At 44.3% G+C, this 23,149-nt stretch overlaps 1 pseudogene; it reads right to left on the reverse strand.

The window, feature by feature from the left end:
- Positions 1 to 22,130: 22,130 nt before the first annotated feature.
- Positions 22,131 to 22,249, reverse strand: LOC149721902 (5S ribosomal RNA; annotated as a pseudogene).
- Positions 22,250 to 23,149: the final 900 nt, after the last annotated feature.

A 23,149-nucleotide genomic window follows, 5' to 3' on the forward strand; every position in this document is an offset into this window, starting at 1 on the left:
CTGAGACCTCACAACACCGCTCCCGGATGGGCTCGAACCACCAACCTATTGGTTAACAGCCGAACGCGCTAACCGTTGCGCCAAGGAAGCCCAAAAGTTTAATGCTCGTCAGGTATTGTGTAAAAACCTTGACTTTTTACGTCACATCTGAGACCTCACAACACCGCTCCCAGATGGGCTCGAACCACCAACCTATTGGTTAACAGCCGAACGCGCTAACCATTGCGCCACGGAAGCCCAAAAGTTAAACGCTCGTCAGGTATTATGCAAAAACCTTGATTTTTTACGTCACATCTGAGACCTCACAACACCGCTCCCGGATGGGGTCGAACCACCACCCTATGGGTTAACAGCCGAACGCGCTAACCATTGCGCCACGGAAGCCCAAAAATTAAGTGGTCGTCATTTATTGTGCAAAAACTTTGGCTTTCTACGTTACATTTCAGATCCCACAACACCGCTCCCGGGTGGGCTCGAACCACCAACCTACTGCTTAACAGCCGAACGCGCTAACCATTGCGCCACGGAAGCCCAAAAGTTAAATGCTCGTCAGGTATTGTGCAAAAACTTTGGCTTTCTACGTTACATTTGAGATCCCACAACACCGCTCCCGGATGGGCTCGAACCACCAACCTATTGGTTAACAGCCGAACGCGCTAACCATTGCGCCACGGAAGCCCAAAAGTTAAATGCTCGTCAGGTATTGTGTAAAAACCTTGACTTTTTACGTCACATCTGAGACCTCACAACACCGCTCCCGGATGGGGTCGAACCACCAACCTATTGGTTAACAGCCGAACGCGCTAACCATTGCGCCACGGAAGCCCAAAAGCTAAATGGTCGGCATTTATTGTGCAAAAACTTTGGCTTTCTACGTTACATTTCAGATCCCACAACACCGCTCCCGGGTGGGCTCGAACCACCAACCTTTTGGTTAACAGCCGAAAGCGCTAACCATTGAGCCACGGAAGCTCAGAAATTAAATGGTTGTCAGGTATTGTGGAAAACCTTGACTTTTTACGTCACATCTGAGACCTCACAACACCGCTCCCGGATGGGCTCGAATCACCAACCTATTGGTTAACAGCCGAACGCGCTAACCATTGCGCCACGGAAGCCCAAAAGCTAAATGCTCGTCAGGTATTGTGCAAAAAACTTGACTTTCTACGTTACATTTCAGATCCCACAACAACGCTCCCGGGTGGGCTCGAACCACCAACCTATTGGTTAACAGCCGAACGCGCTAACCATTGCGCCACGGAAGCCCAAAAGTTAAATGCTCGTCAGGTATTGTGTAAAAACCTTGACATTTTACGTCACATCTGAGACCTCACAACACCGCTCCCGGATGAGCTCGAACCACCAACCTATTGGTTAACAGCCGAACGTGCTAACCATTGCGCCACGGAAGCCCAAAAATTAAATGGTCGTCAGGTATTGTGGAAAAACATTGGCTTTCTACGTTACATTTGAGATCACACAACACCAATCCCGGGTGGGCTCGAACCACCAACCTATTGGTTAACAGCCGAACGCGCTAACCATTGCGCCAAGGAAGCCCAAAATTTAAATGCTCGTCAGGTATTGTGTAAAAACCTTGACTTTTTACGTCACATCTGAGACCTCACAACACCGCTCCCGGATGGGGTCGAACCACCAACCTACTGGTTAACAGCCGAACGCGCTAACCATTGCGCCACGGAAGCCCAAAAGTTAAATGCTCGTCAGGTATTGTGCAAAAACTTTGGCTTTCTACGTTACATTTGAGATCCCACAACACCGCTCCCGGATGGGCTCGAACCACCAACCTATTGGTTAACAGCCGAACGCGCTAACCATTGCGCCACGGAAGCCCAAAAGTTAAATGCTCGTCAGGTATTGTGTAAAAACCTTGACTTTTTACGTCACATCTGAGACCTCACAACACCGCTCCCGGATGGGGTCGAACCACCAACCTATTGGTTAACAGCCGAACGCGCTAAACATTGCGCCACGGAAGCCCAAAAGCTAAATGCTCGTCATTTATTGTGCAAAAACTTTGGCTTTCTACGTTACATTTCAGATCCCACAACACCGCTCCCGGGTGGGCTCGAACCACCAACCTTTTGGTTAACAGCCGAACGCGCTAACCATTGAGCCACGGAAGCTCAGAAATTAAATGGTTGTCAGGTATTGTGGAAAACCTTGACTTTTTACGTCACATCTGAGACCTCACAACACCGCTCCCGGATGAGCTCGAACCACCAACCTATTGGTTAACAGCCGAACGCGCTAACCATTGCGCCACGGAAGCCCAAAAGCTAAATGCTCGTCAGGTATTGTGCAAAAAACTTGACTTTTTACGTCACATCTGAGACCTCACAACACCGCTCCCGGATGGGCTCGAACCACCAACCTATTGGTTAACAGCCGAACGCGCTAACCATTGCGCCACGGAAGCCCGAAAGTTAAATGCTCGTCAGGTATTGTGTAAAAACCTTGACTTTTTACGTCACATCTGAGACCTCACAACACCGCTCCCGGATGGGCTCGAACCACCAACCTATTGGTTAACAGCCGAACGCGCTAACCGTTGCGCCAAGGAAGCCCAAAAGTTAAATGCTCGTCAGGTATTGTGTAAAAACCTTGACTTTTTACGTCACATCTGAGACCTCACAACACCGCTCCCAGATGGGCTCGAACCACCAACCTATTGGTTAACAGCCGAACGCGCTAACCATTGCGCCACGGAAGCCCAAAAGTTAAACGCTCGTCAGGTATTATGTAAAAACCTTGATTTTTTACGTCACATCTAAGACCTCACAACACCGCTCCCGGATGGGGTCGAACCACCACCCTATGGGTTAACAGCCGAACGCGCTAACCATTGCGCCACGGAAGCCCAAAAATTAAATGGTCGTCATTTATTGTGCAAAAACTTTGGCTTTCTACGTTACATTTCAGATCCCACAACACCGCTCCCGGGTGGGCTCGAACCACCAACCTTTTGGTTAACAGCCGAACGCGCTAACCATTGCGCCACGGAAGCCCAAAAGTAAAATGCTCGTCAGGTATTGTTTAAAAACCTTGACTTTTTACGTCACATCTGAGACCTCACAACACCGCTCCCGGATGAGCTCGAACCACCAACCTATTGGTTAACAGCCGAACGCGCTAACCATTGCGCCACGGAAGCCCAAAAGTTAAATGCTCGTCAGGTATTATGTAAAAACCTTGACTTTTTACGTCACATCTGAGACCTCACAACACCGCTCCCGGATGGGGTCGAACCACCAACCTATTGGTTAACAGCCGAACGTGCTAACCATTGAGCCACGGAAGCTCAGAAATTAAATGGTTGTCAGGTATTGTGGAAAACCTTGACTTTTTACGTCACATCTGAGACCTCACAACACCGCTCCCGGAAGGGCTCGAACCACCAACCTATTGGTTAAAAGCCGAACGTGCTAACCATTGCGCCACGGAAGCCCATAAGTTCTAACTCGTCAGGTATTATGTAAAAACCTTGACTTTTTACGTCACATCTGAGACCTCACAACACCACTCCCGGATGGGGTCGAACCACCAACCTATTGGTTAACAGCCGAACGTGCTAACCATTGAGCCACGGAAGCTCAGAAATTAAATGGTTGTCAGGTATTGTGGAAAACCTTGACTTTTTACGTCACATCTGAGACCTCACAACACCGCTCCCGGAAGGGCTCGAACCACCAACCTATTGGTTAAAAGCCGAACGTGCTAACCATTGCGCCACGGAAGCCCATAAGTTCTAACTCGTCAGGTATTATGTAAAAACCTTGACTTTTTACGTCACATCTGAGACCTCACAACACCGCTCCCGGATGGGGTCGAACCACCAACCTATTGGTTAACAGCCGAACGCGCTAACCATTGAGCCACGGAAGCTCAGAAATTAAATGGTCGTCAGGTATTGTGGAAAAACTTTGGCTTTCTACGTTACATTAGAGATCACACAACACCGCTCCCGGATGGGCTCGAACCACCAACCTATTGGTTAACAGCCGAACGCGCTAACCATTGATCCACGGAAGCTCAGAAATTAAATGGTTGTCAGGTATTGTGGAATAACTTTGGCTTTGTACGTTACATTTGAGACCCCACAACACCTTTCCCGGATGGGCTCGAACCACCAACCTATTGGTTAACAGCCGAACGCGCTAACCATTGCGCCACGGAAGCCCAAAAGTTATAACTCGTCAGGTATTGTGTAAAAACCTTGACTTCTTACGTCACATCTGAGACCTCACAACACCGCTCCCGGATGGGCTCGAACCACCAACCTATTGGTTAACAGCCGAACGCGCTAACCATTGCGCCACGGAAGCCCAAAAGTTATAACTCGTCAGGTATTGTGTAAAAATCTTGACTTCTTACGTCACATCTGAGACCTCACAACACCGCTCCCGGATGGGCTCGAACCACCAACCTATTGGTTAACAGCCGAACGCGCTAACCATTGAGCCACGGAAGCTCAGAAATTATATGGTTGTCAGGTGTTGTGGAAAAACTTTGGCTTTCTACGTTACATTTGAGACCCCACAACACCTCTCCCGGATGGGCTCGAACCACCAACCTTTCGATTAACAGCTGAACGCGCTAACCATTGCGCCACGGAATCCCAAAAATTAAATGCTCGTCAGGTATTGTGTAAAAACCTTGACTTTTTACGTCACATCTGAGACCTCACAACACCGCTCCCGGATGGGCTCGAACCACCAACCTATTGGTTAACAGCCGAACGCGATAACCATTGCGCCACGGAAGCCCAAAAGTTAAATACTCGTCAGGTATTGTGTAAAAACCTTGACTTCTTACGTCACATCTGAGACCTCACAACACCGCTCCCGGATGGGCTCGAACCACCAACCTATTGCTTAACAGCCGAACGCGCTAACCATTGCGCCACGGAAGCCCAAAACCTAAATGCTCGTCAGGTATTGTGCAAAAAACTTGACTTTTTACGTCACATCTGAGACCTCACAACACCGCTCCCGGATGGGCTCGAACCACCAACCTATTGGTTAACAGCCGAACGCGCTATCCATTGCCCCAAGGAACCCCAAAAATTAAATGTTCGTCAGGTATTGTGGAAAAACCTTGAATTTTTACGTTACATTTGAGATCCCACAACACCGCTCCCGGGTGGGCTCGAACCACCAACCTATTGGTTAACAGCCGAACGCGCTAATCATTGAGCCACGGAAGCTCAGAAATTAAATGGTTGTCACGTATTGTGGAAAAGTTTTGACTTTTTACGCTACATCTGAGACCCCACAACACCTCTCCCGGGTGGGCTCGTACCACCAACCTTTCGATTAACAGCTGAACGCGCTAACCATTGCGCCACGGAAGCCCAAAAATTCAATGTTCGACAGGTATTGTGGAAAAACTCTGACATTTTATGTTACATTTGAGACGTCACAACACCGCTCCCGGGAGGGCTCAAACCACCAGTCTTTTGAATAGCAGCTGAACGCGATAACCATTGCGCCACGGAAGCCCAAAAATTAATTGGTCGTCAGGTATTTTGGAAAAACCTTGACTTTTAACGTCAGTCTGAGACGTCACAATACCGCTCCCGGATGGGCTCGAACCACCAACCAATTGGTTAACAGCCGAACGCGCTAACCATTGAGCCACGGAAGCTCAGAAATTAAATGGTTGTCACGTATTGTGGAAAAGTTTTGACTTTTTACGCTACATCTGAGACGTCACAACACCGCTCCCGGATGGGCTCGAACCACCAACCTATTGGTTAACAGCCGAACGCGCTAACCATTGAGCCACGGAAGACCAAAGTTAAATGCTCGTCAGGTATTGTGTAAAAACCTTGACTTTTTACGTCACATCTGAGACCTCACAACACCGCTCCCGGATGGGCTCGAACCACCAACCTATTGGTTAACAGCCGAACGCGCTAACCATTGAGCCACGGAAGCTCAGAAATTAAATGGTTGTCACGTATTGTGGAAAGGTTTTGACTTTTCACGCTACATCTGAGACCCCACAACACCTCTCCCGGGTGGGCTCGAACCTTCAACCTTTCGATTAACAGCTGAACGCGCTAATCATTGCGCCACGGAAGCCCAAAAATTAAATGTTCGTCAGGTATTGTGGAAAAACTCTGACATTTTACGTTACATCTGAGACCTCACAACACCGCTCCCGGATGGGCTCGAGCCACACACCTATTGGTTAACAGCCGAACGCGCTAACCTTTGAGCCACGGAAGCTCAGAAATTAAATGGTCGTCATTTATTGTGCAAAAACTTTGGCTTTCTACGTTACATTTCAGATCCCACAACACCGCTCCCGGGTGGGCTCAAACCACCAACCTATTGGTTAACAGCCGAACGCGCTAACCATTGAGCCACGGAAGCTCAGAAATTAAATGGTTGTCACGTATTGTGGAAAAGTTTTGACTTTTTACGCTACATCTGAGACGTCACAACACCGCTCCCGGATGGGCTCGAACCACCAACCTATTGGTTAACAGCCGAACGCGCTAACCATTGAGCCACGGAAGCCCAAAGTTAAATGCTCGTCAGGTATTGTGTAAAAACCTTGACTTTTTACGTCACATCTGAGACCTCACAACACCGCTCCCGGATGGGCTCGAACCACCAACCTTTCGGTTAACAGCTGAACGCGCTGACCATTGCGCCACGGAAGCCCAAAAATTAAATGGTCGTCAGGTGTTGTGGAAAAAACCTTGACTTTTTACGTCACATCTGAGACGTCACAACACCGCTCCCGGATGGGCTCGAGCCACACACCTATTGGTTAACAGCCGAACGCGCTAACCTTTGAGCCACGGAAGCTCAGAAATTAAATGGTTGTCAGGTATTGGGGATAAGTTATGACTTTTTACGTTACATCTGAGACCCTACAACACCTCTTCCGGTTGGGCTCCAACCACCAACCTTTCGGTTAACAGCCGAACGCGCTAACCATTGCGCCAAGGAAGCCCAAAAATTTAATGGTCGTCAGGTATTGTGGCAAAACTTTGGCTTTCTACGTTACATTTGAGATCCCACACCAACCGCTCCCGGGTGGGCTCGAACCACCAACCTATTGGTTAACAGCCGAACGCGCTAACCATTGAGCCACGGAAGCTCAGAAATTAAATGGTTGTCACGTATTGTGGATAAGTTTTGACTTTTTACGCTACATCTGAGACCCCACAACACCTCTTCCGGGTGCGCTTGAACCACCAGCCTTTCGATTAACAGTTGAACGCGCTAATAATTGCGCCACGGAAGCCCAAAAATTAAATGTTCGTCAGGTATTGTGGAAAAACTCTGACATTTTACGTTACATCTGAGACGTCACAACACCGCTCCCGGATGGGCTCGAACCACCAACCTTTCGGTTAACAGCTGAACGCGCTGACCATTGCGCCACGGAAGCCCAAAAATTAAATGGTCGTCAGGTATTGTGGAAAAATTTTGGCTTTCAACGTTACATTTGAGATCCCAAAACACCGCTCCCGGGTGGGCTCGAACCACCAACCTATTTGTTAACAGCCGAATTCGCTAACCATTGAGCCACGGAAGCTCAGAATTTAAATGGTCGTCAGGTGTTGTGGAAAAAACCTTGATTTTTTACGTCACATCTGAGACGTCTCAACACCGCTCCCGGATGGGCTCGAACCACACACCTATTGGTTAAAAACCGAACGCGCTAACCTTTGAGCCACGGAAGCTCAGAAATTAAATGGTTGTCAGGTATTGTTGATAAGTTATGACTTTTTACGTTACATCTGAGACCCTACAACACCTCTCCCGGGTGGGCTCGAACCTTCAACCTTTCGATTAACAGCTGAACGCGCTAATCATTGCGCCACGGAAGCCCAAAAATTAAATGTTCGTCAGGTATTGTGGAAAAACTCTGACATTTTACGTTACATCTGAGACCTCACAACACCGCTCCCGGATGGGCTCGAACCACCAACCTATTGGTTAACAGCCAAACGCGCTAACCATTGCGCCACGGAAGCCCAAAATTTAAATGGTCGTCAGATGTTGTGGAAAAAACCTTGACTTTTTACGTCACATCTGAGACGTCACAACACCGCTCCCGGATGGGCTCGAACCACACACCTATTGGTTAACAGCCGAACGCGCTAACCTTTGAGCCACGGAAGCTCAGAAATTAAATGGTTGTCAGGTATTGTAGATAAGTTATGACTTTTTACGTTACATCTGAGACCCTACAACACCTCTTCCGGTTGGGCTCGAACCACCAACCTTTCGGTTAACAGCCGAACGCACTAACAATTGCGCCAAGGAAGCCCAAAAATTAAATGTTCGTCAGGTATTGTGGAAAAACTCTGACATTTTACGTTACATCTGAGACGTCACAACACCGCTCCCGGATGGGCTCGAACCACCAACTTATTGATTAACAGCCGAACGCGCTAACCATTGAGCCACGGAAGCTCAGAAATTAAATGGTTGTCAGGTATTGTGGATAAGTTATGACTTATTACGTTCAATCAGAGACCCTACAACACCTCTCCCGGTTGGGCTCGAACCACCAACCTTTCGGTTAACAGCCGAACGCGCTAACCATTGCGCCAAGGAAGCCCAAACATTAAATGTTCGTCAGGTATTGTGGAAAAACCTTGACTTTTTACGTCACTTCTGAGACCTGACAACACCGCTCCCGGATGGGCTCGAACCACCAACCTATTGGTTAACAGCCGAACGCGCTAACCATTGAGCCACGAAAGCTCAGAAATTAAATGGTCGTCACGTATTGTGGAAAAACTTTGGCTTTCTGCGTTACATTTGAGATCCCACAACACCGCTCCCGGATGGGCTCGAACCACCAACGTATTGGTTAACAGCCGAATGCGCTAACCATTGCGCCACGGAAGCACAAAAGCTAAATGCCCGTCAGGTATTGTGCAAAAACCATGACTTTTTACGTCACATCTGAGACCTCACAACACCGCTCCCGGATGGGCTCGAACCACCAACCTATTGGTTAACAGCCGAACGCGCTAACCATTGCGCCACGGAAGCCCAAAAGTTAAATGCTCGTCAGGTATTGTGTAAAAACCTTGACTTTTTACGTCACATCTGAGACCTCACAACACCGCTCCCGGATGGGCTCGAACCACCAACCTATTGGTTAACAGCCGAACGCGCTAACCATTGCGCCACGGAAGCCCAAAAGTTAAATGCTCGTCAGGTATTGTGTAAAAACCTTGACTTTTTACGTCACATCTGAGACCTTACAACACCGCTCCCGGATGGGCTCGAACCACCAACCTATTGGTTAACAGCCGAACGCGCTAACCATTGCGCCACGGAAGCCCAAAAGCTAAATGCTCGTCAGGTATTGTGCAAAAAACGTGACTTTTTACGTCACATCTGAGACCTCACAACACCGCTCCCGGATGGGGTCGAACCACCACCCTATGGGTTAACAGCCGAACGCGCTAACCATTGCGCCACGGAAGCCCAAAAATTAAATGGTCGTCATTTATTGTGCAAAAACTTTGGCTTTCTACGTTACATTTCAGATCCCACAACACCGCTCCCGGGTGGGCTCGAACCACCAACCTATTGGTTAACAGCCGAACGCGCTAACCATTGAGCCACGGAAGCTCAGAAATTAAATGGTTGTCAGGTATTGTGGAAAACCTTGACTTTTTACGTCACATCTGAGACCTCACAACACCGCTCCCGGATGAGCTCGAACCACCAACCTATTGGTTAACAGCCGAACGCGCTAACCATTGCGCCACGGAAGCCCAAAAATTAAATGGTCGTCATTTATTGTGCAAAAACTTTGGCTTTCTACGTTACATTTGAGATCCCACAACACCGCTCCCGGATGGGCTCGAACCACCAACCTATTGGTTAACAGCCGAACGCGCTAACCATTGCGCCACGGAAGCCCAAAAGTTAAATGCTCGTCAGGTATTGTGTAAAAACCTTGACTTTTTACGTCACATCTGAGACCTCACAACACCGCTCCCGGATGGGCTCGAACCACCAACCTATTGGTTAACAGCCGAACGCGCTAACCATTGCGCCACGGAAGCCCAAAAGTTAAATGCTCGTCAGGTATTGTGTAAAAACCTTGACTTTTTACGTCACATCTGAGACCTCACAACACCGCTCCCGGATGGGCTCGAACCACCAACCTATTGGTTAACAGCCGAACGCGCTAACCATTGCGCCACGGAAGCCCAAAAGCTAAATGCTCGTCAGGTATTGTGCAAAAAACTTGACTTTTTACGTCACATCTGAGACCTCACAACACCGCTCCCGGATGGGCTCGAACCACCAACCTATTGGTTAACAGCCGAACGCGCTAACCATTGCGCCACGGAAGCCCAAAAGTTAAATGCTCGTCAGGTATTGTGTAAAAACCTTGACTTTTTACGTCACATCTGAGACCTCACAACACCGCTCCCGGATGGGCTCGAACCACCAACCTATTGGTTAACAGCCGAACGCGCTAACCGTTGCGCCAAGGAAGCCCAAAAGTTAAATGCTCGTCAGGTATTGTGTAAAAACCTTGACTTTTTACGTCACATCTGAGACATCACAACACCGCTCCCAGATGGGCTCGAACCACCAACCTATTGGTTAACAGCCGAACGCGCTAACCATTGCGCCACGGAAGCCCAAAAGTTAAACGCTCGTCAGGTATTATGTAAAAACCTTGATTTTTTACGTCACATCTGAGACCTCACAACACCGCTCCCGGATGGGGTCGAACCACCACCCTATGGGTTAACAGCCGAACGCGCTAACCATTGCGCCACGGAAGCCCAAAAATTAAATGGTCGTCATTTATTGTGCAAAAACTTTGGCTTTCTACGTTACATTTCAGATCCCACAACACCGCTCCCGGGTGGGCTCGAACCACCAACCTTTTGGTTAACAGCCGAACGCGCTAACCATTGAGCCACGGAAGCTCAGAAATTAAATGGTTGTCAGGTATTGTGGAAAACCTTGACTTTTTACGTCACATCTGAGACCTCACAACACCGCTCCCGGATGAGCTCGAACCACCAACCTATTGGTTAACAGCCGAACGTGCTAACCATTGCGCCACGGAAGCCCAAAAATTAAATGGTCGTCAGGTATTGTGGAAAAACATTGGCTTTCTACGTTACATTTGAGATCACACAACACCGCTCCCGGGTGGGCTCGAACCACCAACCTATTGGTTAACAGCCGAACGCGCTAACCATTGCGCCAAGGAAGCCCAAAATTTAAATGCTCGTCAGGTATTGTGTAAAAACCTTGACTTTTTACGTCACATCTGAGACCTCACAACACCGCTCCCGGATGGGCTCGAACCACCAACCTATTGCTTAACAGCCAAACGCGCTAACCATTGCGCCACGGAAGCCCAAAACCTAAATGCTCGTCAGGTATCGTGCAAAAAACTTGACTTTTTACGTCACATCTGAGACCTCACAACACCGCTCCCGGATGGGGTCGAACCACCAACCTATTGGTTAACAGCCGAACGCGCTAACCATTGCGCCACGGAAGCCCAAAAGTTAAATACTCGTCAGGTATTGTGTAAAAACCTTGACTTCTTACGTCACATCTGAGACCTCACAACACCGCTCCCGGATGGGCTCGATACACCAACCTATTGGTTAACAGCCGAACGCGCTAACCATTGCGCCACGGAAGCCCAAAAGTTAAGTGCTCGTCAGGTATTGTGTAAAAACCTTGACTTTTTACGTCACATCTGAGACCTCACAACACCGCTCCCGGATGGGCTCGAACCACCAACCTATTGGTTAACAGCCGAACGCGCTAACCATTGAGCCACGGAAGCTCAGAAATTTAATGGTTTTCAGGTGTTGTGGAAAAACTTTGGCTTTCTACGTTACATTTGAGACCTCACAACACCGCTCCCGGATGGGCTCGAACCACCAACCTATTGGTTAACAGCCGAACTTGCTAACCATTGCGCCACGGAAGCCCAAAAATTAAATGGTCGTCAGGTATTGTGGAAAAACTTTGGCTTTCTACGTTACATTAGAGATCACACAACACCGCTCCCGGATGGGCTCGAACCACCAACCTATTGGTTAACAGCCGAACGCGCTAACCATTGATCCACGGAAGCTCAGAAATTAAATGGTTGTCAGGTATTGTGGAAAAACTTTGGCTTTGTACGTTACATTTGAGACCCCATAACACCTTTCCCGGATGGGCTCGAACCACCAACCTATTGGTTAACAGCCGAACGCGCTAACCATTGCGCCACGGAAGCCCAAAAGTTAAATACTCGTCAGGTATTGTGTAAAAACCTTGACTTCTTACGTCACATCTGAGACCTCACAACACCGCTCCCGGATGGGCTCGAACCACCAACCTATTGGTTAACAGCCGAACGTGCTAACCATTGCGCCACGGAAGCCCAAAAATTAAATGGTCGTCAGGTATTGTGGAAAAACTTTGGCTTTCTACGTTACATTTGAGATCACACAACACCGCTCCCGGGTGGGCTTGAACCACCAACCTATTGGTTAACAGCCGAACGCGCTAACCATTGCGCCAAGGAAGCCCAAAATTTAAATGCTCGTCAGGTATTGTGTAAAAACCTTGACTTTTTACGTCACATCTGAGACCTCACAACACCGCTCCCGGATGGGCGCGAACCACCAACCTATTGCTTAACAGCCGAACGCGCTAACCATTGCGCCACGGAAGCCCAAAACCTAAATGCTCGTCAGGTATTGTGCAAAAAACTTGACTTTTTACGTCACATCTGAGACCTCACAACACCGCTCCCAGATGGGCTCGAACCACCAACCTATTGGTTAACAGCCGAACGCGCTAACCATTGCGCCACGGAAGCCCAAAAGTTAAATACTCGTCAGGTATTGTGTAAAAACCTTGACTTCTTACGTCACATCTGAGACCTCACAACACCGCTCCCGGATGGGCTCGAACCACCAACCTATTGGTTAACAGCCGAACGCGCTAACCATTGCACCACGGAAGCCCAAAAGTTAAATGCTCGTCAGGTATTGTGTAAAAACCTTGACTTTTTACGTCACATCTGAGACCTCACAACACCGCTCCCGGATGGGCTCGAACCACCAACCTATTGGTTAACAGCCGAACGCGCTAACCATTGAGCCACGGAAGCTCAGAAATTAAATGGTTGTCAGGTGTTGTGGAAAAACTTTGGCTTTCTACGTTACATTTGAGACCCCACAACACCTTTCCCGGGTGGGCTCGAACCACCAACCTTTCGATTAACAGCTGAACGCGCTAACCATTGCGCCACGGAAGCACAAAAGTTAAATGCTCGTCAGGTATTGTGTAAAAACCTTGACTTTTTACGTCACATCTGAGACCTCACAACACCGCTCCCGGATGGGCTCGAACCACCAACCTATTGGTTAACAGCCGAACGCGCTAACCATTGCGCCACGGAAGCCCAAAAGTTAAATGCTCGTTAGGTATTGTGTAAAAACCTTGACTTTTTACGTCACATCTGAGACCTCACAACACCGCTCCCGGATGGGCTCGAACCACCAACCTATTGGTTAACAGCCGAACGCGCTAACCATTGCGCCACGGAAGCCCACAACTTAAATGCTCGTCAGGTATTATGTAAAAACCTTGACTTTTTACGTCACATCTGAGACCTCACAACACCGCTCCCGGATGGGGTCGAACCACCAACCTATTGGTTAACAGCCGAACGCGCTAACTATTGCGCCACGGAAGCCCAAAAATTAAATGGTCGTCATTTATTGTGCAAAAACTTTGGCTTTCTACGTTACATTTCAGATCCCACAACACCGCTCCCGGGTGGGCTCGAACCACCAACCTATTGGTTAACAGCCGAACGTGCTAACCATTGCGCCACGGAAGCCCAAAAATTAAATGGTCGTCAGGTATTGTGGAAAAACTTTGGCTTTCTACGTTACATTTGAGATCACACAACACCGCTCCCGGGTGGGCTCGAACCACCAACCTATTGGTTAACAGCCAAACGCGCTAACCATTGCGCCAAGGAAGCCCAAAATTTAAATGCTCGTCAGGTATTGTGTAAAAACCTTGACTTTTTACGTCACATCTGAGACCTCACAACACCGCTCCCGGATGGGCTCGAACCACCAACCTATTGCTTAACAGCCGAACGCGCTAACCATTGCGCCACGGAAGCCCAAAACCTAAATGCTCGTCAGGTATTGTGCAAAAAACTTGACTTTTTACGTCACATCTGAGACCTCACAACACCGCTCCCAGATGGGCTCGAACCACCAACCTATTGGTTAACAGCCGAACGCGCTAACCATTGCGCCACGGAAGCCCAAAAGTTAAATACTCGTCAGGTATTGTGTAAAAACCTTGACTTCTTACGTCACATCTGAGACCTCACAACACCGCTCCCGGATGGGCTCGAACCACCAACCTATTGGTTAACAGCCGAACGCGCTAACCATTGCGCCACGGAAGCCCAAAAGTTAAATGCTCGTTAGGTATTGTGTAAAAACCTTGACTTTTTACGTCACATCTGAGACCTCACAACACCGCTCCCGGATGGGCTCGAACCACCAACCTATTGGTTAACAGCCGAACGCGCTAACCATTGCGCCACGGAAGCCCACAACTTAAATGCTCGTCAGGTATTATGTAAAAACCTTGACTTTTTACGTCACATCTGAGACCTCACAACACCGCTCCCGGATGGGGTCGAACCACCAACCTATTGGTTAACAGCCGAACGCGCTAACTATTGCGCCACGGAAGCCCAAAAATTAAATGGTCGTCATTTATTGTGCAAAAACTTTGGCTTTCTACGTTACATTTGAGACCCCACAACACCTTTCCCGGGTGGGTTCGATCCACCAACCTTTCGATTAACAGCTGAACGCGCTAACCATTGCGCCACGGAAGCACAAAAGTTAAATGCTCGTCAGGTATTGTGTAAAAACCTTGACTTTTTACGTCACATCTGAGACCTCACAACACCGCTCCCGGATGGGCTCGAACCACCAACCTATTGGTTAACAGCCAAACGCGCTAACCATTGAGCCACGGAAGCTCAGAAATTAAATGTTTGTCAGGTATTGTGGAAATGTTATGACTTTTTACGTTACATCTGAGACCCTACAACATCTCTCCCGGGTGGGCTCGAACCACCAACCTTTCGGTTAACAGCCGAACGCGCTAACCATTGAGCCACGGAAGCTCAGAAATTAAATGGTTGTCACGTAATGTGTAAAAGTTTTGACTTTTTGCGCTACATCTGAGACCACACAACACCTCTCCCGGTTGGGCTCGAACCAACAATCTTTCGATTAACAGCTGAACGCGCTAACCATTGCGCCACGGAAGCCCAAAAATGAAATGGTCGTCAGGTATTGTGGAAAAACTTTGGCTTTCTACGTTACATTTGAGACCCCACAACACCGCTCCTGGGTAGGCCGAACGCGCTAACCATTGAGCCACTGAAGCTCAGAAATTAAATGGTTGTCACGTATTGTGGAAATGTTTTGACTTTTTACGCTACATCTGAGACCCCACAACACCTCTCCTGGGTGGGCTCGAACCACCAAATTTTCGATTAACAGCTGAACGCGCTAACCAATTGCACCACGGACGCCCAAAAATTAAATGTTCGTCAGGTATTTTGGAAAAACTAACATTTTACGTTACATCTGAGACGTCACAACACCGCTCCCGGGTGGGCGCAAACCACCAGTCTTTTGAATCTCACCAAAAACATCTCTGTAAAAATATGCCAAGTTGTTTGGCCGTAAAAAGAAGTGAGATCTAAAATACGGCCAAGTTATTATCTCCAGGTGAACCAACATTTTATTCGACTTAAGTTAAAACTTCTCAAGAATGTTTTTCTGACTTGGCCATTTGCATATCAAGGATTCGTTTAAATCCAGATATGGATCGAAATTAAAATATTAAATCAAATTGGTTAAATATTCTTGATAAGCCTTTGTGGTTAAACTTGTAATTTCCGTTATTAACCTTCACGGGTGCAAAGAAGAAGGATGCAAGTTTGGAATGCTAATGGCCAAGTCAGAAAAACATTCTTGAGAAGTTTTAACTTAAGTCGAATAAAATGTTGGTTCACCTGGAGATAATAACTTGGCCGTATTTTAGATCTCACTTCTTTTTACGGCCAAACAACTTGGCATATTTTTACAGAGATGTTTTTGGTGAGATTTCACTCCTTTTTGTACGTGCATGTTCTTGTAGATTTATAGAAGTAGGATTATGAAGTGAAATAAACATTTGTACTTTTAGATTTTTATTTGTTCTTTCCAAGAGTTTTACTTGGCTTTGCCTTTTTCAACTTTTTTGCATTCAACTTTCTTTTTTTTTCTCAAGCTGTGATAATTGTTAACCGTATTTCTATTCGAAGAACACAATATTGTGGCAAGTAACACTTTTAATCAACAGAATAGATTTAAGAAAAAGTAAATGAATCAAAACACGCTTAGAACCATTTCAGACGAAATGAAAAGGAAGTGAGTAAAAAATTTAATTACTAAAACATTATGTAAAAAACATAAATTTTGCAATAATACGAAAGAATCATATTAGTAAAAAATATTAATATTAAAAGACGAAAAAATTAAATTATAATGTCCTATTACGAGGGGATATAAATTATAAAACCCCCATTTCAGGGGCTAACAGGGGAAAATTCCCGCTTTTGGGACTTTTTCCTTTCTTTGTATGCTAAGTCCTACTTGTATGCCAAATTTTATCATTCCCGCAACACCGGAAGTGCCCTAGAGGTTTAGATGATGACTCTAAATTTAATCCCCCATTTCAGGGGCTAAAAGGGGGAAACTCCCGCTTTTGGGACTTTTCCCTTTGCTTGTATGCTTAGTGGTACAAGTATGCCAAATTTCATCATTCTAGCACCACCGGAAATGCCCTAGAGGTTTAGATGATGACTCTAATTTTAAACCCCCATTTCAGGGGCTAAAAGGGGGAAACTCCCGCTTTTGGGACTTTTCCCTTTGCTTGTATGCTTAGTGGTACAAGTATGCCAAATTTCATCATTCTAGCACCACCGGAAATGCCCTAGAGGTTTAGATGATGACTCTAATTTTAAACCCCCATTTCAGGGGCTAAAAGGGGGAAACTCCCGCTTTTGGGACTTTTCCCCTTGCTTGTATGCTTAGTGGTACAAGTATGCCAAATTTCATCATTCTAGCACCACCGGAAATGCCGTAGAGGTTTAGATGATGACTCTAATTTTAAACCCCCATTTCAGGGGCTAAAAGGGGGAAACTCCCGCTTTTGGGACTTTTCCCTTTGCTTGTATGCTTAGTGGTACAAGTATGCCAAATTTCATCATTCTAGCACCACCGGAAATGCCCTAGAGGTTTAGATGATGACTCTAATTTTAAACCCCCATTTCAGGGGCTAAAAGGGGGAAACTCCCGCTTTTGGGACTTTTCCCTTTGCTTGTATGCTTAGTGGTAAAAGTATGCCAAATTTCATCATTCTAGCACCACCGGAAATGCCCTAGAGGTTTAGATGATGAATCTAATTTTAAACCCCCATTTCAGGGGCTAAAAGGGGGAAACTCCCGCTTTTGGGACTTTTCCCTTTGCTTGTATGCTTAGTGGTACAGGTATGCCAAATTTCATCATTCTAGCACCACCGGAAATGCCCTAGAGGTTTTGATGATGTGTCAGTCAGTCAGTCAGTCAGTCAGTCTCATAATGTGTCATTTTCACATAGGATTATCACAGAACCCAAATGAGTTAGAAAACTGGAAGTTGGAGGACTTCCTAGGATTAACACTGTGCCCTTGAGGTGCAAATATGAGTGGTGTACTATTCCCCAGTACCGAGTTAAGAGGGGGTCAAAATGAGGCTGAAATGTTTCGGGTAAAGGATTGCTGGTAGTGCACGACAACTTGGCGGGTGCACTGCCGTGCACCCAGATAGCAGCTGAACGCGCTAACCATTGCGCCACGGAAGCCCAAAAATTAATTGGTCGTCAGGTATTGTGGAAAAACCTTGACTTTTGACGTCATCTTGAGACGTCACAACACCTCTCCCGGATGGGCTCGAACCACCAATCTTTCGGTTAACAGCCGAACGCGCTAACCATTGAGCCACGGACGCCCAAAAATTAAATGTTCGTCAGGTATTTTGGAAAAACTCTAACATTTTACGTTACATCTGAGACGTCACAACACCGCTCCCGGGTGGGCTCAAACCACCAGTCTTTTGAATAGCAGCTGAACTTGCTAACCATTGCGCCACGGAAGCCCAAAAATTAAATGGTCGTCAGGTATTGTGGAAAAACCTTGACTTTTGACGTCGTCTTGAGACGTCACAACACCGCTCCCGGATGGTCTCGAACCACCAACCTATTTGTTAACAGCCGAACGCGCTAACCATTGAGCCACGGAAGCTCTGAAATTAAATGGTTGTCAAGTATTGTGGAAAAGTTTTGACTTTTTACGCTACATCTGAGACCACACAACACCTCTCCCGGATGGGCTCGAACCACCAACCTTTCGATTAACAGCTGAACGCGCTAACCATTGCGCCACGGAAGCCCAAAAATTAAATGGTCGTCAGGTATTTTGGAAAAACCTTGACTTTTTACGTCACATCTGAGACGTCACAACACCGCTCCCGGATGGGCTCGAACCACCAACCTATTTGTTAACAGCCGAACGCGCTAACCATTGAGCCACGGAAGCTCAGAAATTAAATGGTTGTCACGTATTGTGGAAAAGTTTTGACTTTTTACGCTACATCTGAGACCACACAACACCTCTCCCGGGTGTGCTCGAACCACCAATCTTTCGATTAACAGCTGAACGCGCTAACCATTGCGCCACGGAAGCCCAAAAATTAAATGTTCGTCAGGTATTGTGGAAAAACTCTGATATTTTACGTTACATCTGAGACGTCACAACACCGCTCCCGGGAGGGCTCAACGATTTTGAAAATGTTATTAAAAATCGAGGTACATTTTTAATTATTGTTCAATCGAGATGAAATCACTTTCAATGAGTGTTTTATAGGGAATTAAGCTGAATTCGGTCAAAATGCATTCAAAAGTGTACCGAAAAAATCGCATGTTTTTCTTCTTCAAGATACAAAATCCGTGACAACGATTTCTTATTGAAAAATTGAATTTTAACAGTTTTTTGAATGAATATCGTTACATTTGCTTGAATTAAAGCAAAAAGTATAAAAATAATGGTTTCAGTGGTTATATTTGAAAATAGTGAAGAAATACTCAAAATATGCTTCTTTGGCCGTGAAACGTCGATTTTGAAAATGTTATTAAAAATCGAGGTACATTTTTATTTATTGTTCAATCGAGATGAAATCACTTTTAATGAGTGTTTTATAGGGAATTAAGCTGAATTCGGTCAAAAATTTCTCCAGAAAAAAATGCATTCAAAAAAGTACCGAAAAAATCGCATGTTTTTCTTCTTCAAGATACAAAATCCGTGACAACGATTTCTTATTGAAAAATTTAATTTTAACAGTTTTTTGATTGAATATCGTTACATTTGCTTGAATTAAAGCAAAAAGTATAAAAATAATGGTTTCAGTGAATATATTTGTAAATAGTGAAGAAATACTCAAAATATGCTTCGTTGGCGGTGAAACGTCGATTTTGAAAATGTTATTAAAAATCGAGGTACATTTTTAATTATTGTTCAATCGAGATGAAATCACTTTTAATGAGTGTTTTATAGGGAATTAAGCTGAATTCGGTCAAACATTTCTCCAGAAAAAAATGCATTTAAAAGTGTACCGAAAAAATCGCATGTTTTTTCTCTTCAAGATACAAAATCCGTGACAACGATTTCTTATTTAAAATTGAATTTTAACAGGTTGTTGAATGAATATCGTTACATTTGCTTGAATTAACGCAAAAAATTACAAAAATAATGGTTTCAGTGGTTATATTTGAAAATAGAGAAGAACTACTCAAAATATGCTTCTTTGGCCGTGAAACGCCGATTTTGAAAATGTTATTAAAAATCGAGGTAAATTTTTAATTATGTTCAATCGAGATGAAATCACTTTTTATGGGTGTTTTATAGGGAATTAAGCTGAATTCGGTCAAACATTTCTCCAGAAAAAAATGCTAGCAAAAGTGTACCGAAAAAATCGCATGTTTTTCATCTTCAAGATACAAAATCCGTGACAACGATTTCTTATTGAAAAATTTAATTTTAACAGTTTTTTAAATGAATATCGTTACATTTGCTTGAATTAAAGCAAAAAGTATAAAAATAATGGTTTCAGTGGTTATATTTGAAAATAGTGAAGAAATACTCAAAATATGCTTCTTTGGCCGTGAAACGTCGATTTTGAAAATGTTATTAAAAATCGAGGTACATTTTTATTTATTGTTCAATCGAGATGAAATCACTTTTAATGAGTGTTTTATTGGGAATTAAGCTGAATTCGGTCAAAAATTTCTCCAGAAAAAAATGCATTCAAAAAAGTACCGAAAAAATCGCATGTTTTTCTTCATCAAGATACAAAATCCGTGACAACGATTTCTTATTGAAAAATTTAATTTTAACAGTTTTTTGATTGAATATCGTTACATTTGCTTGAATTAAAGCAAAAAGTATAAAAATAATGGTTTCAGTGATCATATTTGAAAATAGTGAAGAAATACTCAAAGTATGCTTCTTTGGCCGTGAAACGTCGATTTTGAAAATGTTATTAAAAATCGAGGTAAATTTTTAATTATTGTTCAATCGAGATGAAATCACTTTCAATGAGTGTTTTATGGGGAATTAAGCTGAATTCGGTCAAACATTTCTCCAGAAAAAAATGCATTCAAAAGCGTACCGAAAAAATCGCATGTTTTTCTTCTTCAAGATACAAAATCCGTGACAACGATTTCTTATTGAAAAATTGAATTTTAACAGTTTTTTATAAAAGTATAAAAATAATGGTTTCAGTGATCATATTTGAAAATAGTGAAGAAATACTCAAAGTATGCTTCTTTGGCCGTGAAACGTCGATTTTGAAAATGTTATTAAAAATCGAGGTAAATTTTTAATTATTGTTCAATCGAGATGAAATCACTTTCAATGAGTGTTTTATAGGGAATTAAGCTGAATTCGGTCAAACATTTCTCCACAAAAAAATGCATTCAAAAGTGTACCGAAAAAATCGCTTGTTTTTCTTCTTCAAGATACAAAATCCGTGACAACGATTTCTTATTGAAAAATTGAATTTTAACAGTTTTTTATAAAAGTATAAAAATAATGGTTTCAGTGATCATATTTGAAAATAGTGAAGAAATACTCAAAATATGCTTCTTTGGCCGTGAAACGTCGATTTTGAAAATGTTATTAAAAATCGAGGTACGTTTTTATTTATTGTTCAATCGAGATGAAATCACTTTAAATGAGTGTTTTATAGGGAATTAAGCTGAATTCGGTCAAAAATTTCTCCAGAAAAAAATGCATTCAAAAAAGTACCGAAAAAATCGCATGTTTTTCTTCTTCAAGATACAAAATCCGTGACAACGATTTCTTATTGAAAAATTTAATTTTAACAGTTTTTTGATTGAATATCGTTACATTTGCTTGAATTAAAGCAAAAAGTATAAAAATAGTGGTTTCAGTGATCATATTTGAAAATAGTGAAGAAATACTCAAAGTGGTCTCCCTCCCAAGTACTGACTGCGCTCGACGCTTCTTAACTTCGGTTATCGGACGAGAACCGGTGTATTCAGCGTGTTATGGCCGTTTCTCGAGAGTGCTAGTTAATAATTTGAATTAAATAAACTTTCATCTTTATAAAACAATAACAAAAAGAAGATATGTTTGCTTTTTTCATATTTGGTGGAATTTGAAAGAGGAAACAAAAGTGAAAAAACCGACGGCACGCAGTATTCCCAAGTACTGTATGCGCTCGACGCTGCTTAACTTCGGTTATCGGACGAGAACCGGTGTATTCAGCGTGATATGTCCGTTGCCGAGAGTGCTAGGTAATAATTCGAATTTAAATTAAGTGAGACAAATTAACCATCATCTTTTTAAAACAATAACAAAAAGAAAATAAGTTTGCTTTTTTCAAATCTATTGGAATTTAAAAGAGGAAAAAAAAGTGAAAAAGCCAACGGCACGCAGTGTTCCTAAGTGGTCTCCCTCCCAAGTAGTGACTGCGCTCGACGCTGCTTAACTTCGGTTATCGGACGAGAACCGGTGTATTCAGAGTGATATGGCCGTTGCCGAGAGTGGTAGTTAATAATTTGAATTTAATTAACTTTCATCTTTATAAAACAATAACAAAATGAAGATATGTGTGCTTTTTTCAAATCGGGTGGAATTTAAAAGAGGAAACAAAAGTGAAAAACCAACGGCACGCAATATTCCCAAGTACTGACTGCGCTCGACGCTGCTAACGTCGGCGATCGGACGAGAACCGGTGTTCTCAGCGTGATATGGCCGTTGCCGAGAGTGCTAGTTAAAAATTCGAATTTAAATTAAGTGAGACAAATTAACCTTCATCTTTCTAAAACAATAACAAAAAGAAGATATGTTTGCTTTTTTCATATCGGGTGGAATTTAAAAGAGGAAACAAAAGTGAAAAAGCCAACGGCTCGCAGTATTCCCAAGTACAGACTGTTAAAAAAGTCTTTGCGCGTTACGTTTTTCGCACATATTTTACAATATTTCAAAAACTATTCAAGCTAGCGCTCTGGAATAAAGTGCGTTATAAAAGTTTTGCATTTCTCTTTCATATTTTACCCGTTACAAAGTTGTCCTTTGCATACTTATACCGGAAACCGGAAATGTCAAAATTATCAACTTTGAAAATATTTGGATTCTCGAGGATATAAATGCGATTTTCGGAATCCTTGGGGTCGACTCATATTTGAAAAGTGTTCACCAAATTCAATTCGGATGAATAGGTCACGAGTAATCAGCCTTTATTCAAAATCTGGCAAACTTGGTTAGATTGGCGATAATTCATAATCGAGTATCGAATCTTTGTCGTAATAATGCTTGTTAGATGTTATGACACTTTATGCATATATATATGATTGGTCTTTTGGCGCAATACTTTGAAACAAATCAGACGTTCATTAAAGGGATGGTGAAGTGGAAAATAAAGTAATTTTTCATTAAT

Source organism: Phalangium opilio, unplaced genomic scaffold, assembly GCF_054372755.1.
Source record: "Phalangium opilio isolate 3A_F unplaced genomic scaffold, DU_Popi_V2 ptg000002l_1, whole genome shotgun sequence".
Taxonomy (NCBI): Eukaryota; Metazoa; Arthropoda; class Arachnida; order Opiliones; family Phalangiidae; genus Phalangium; species Phalangium opilio.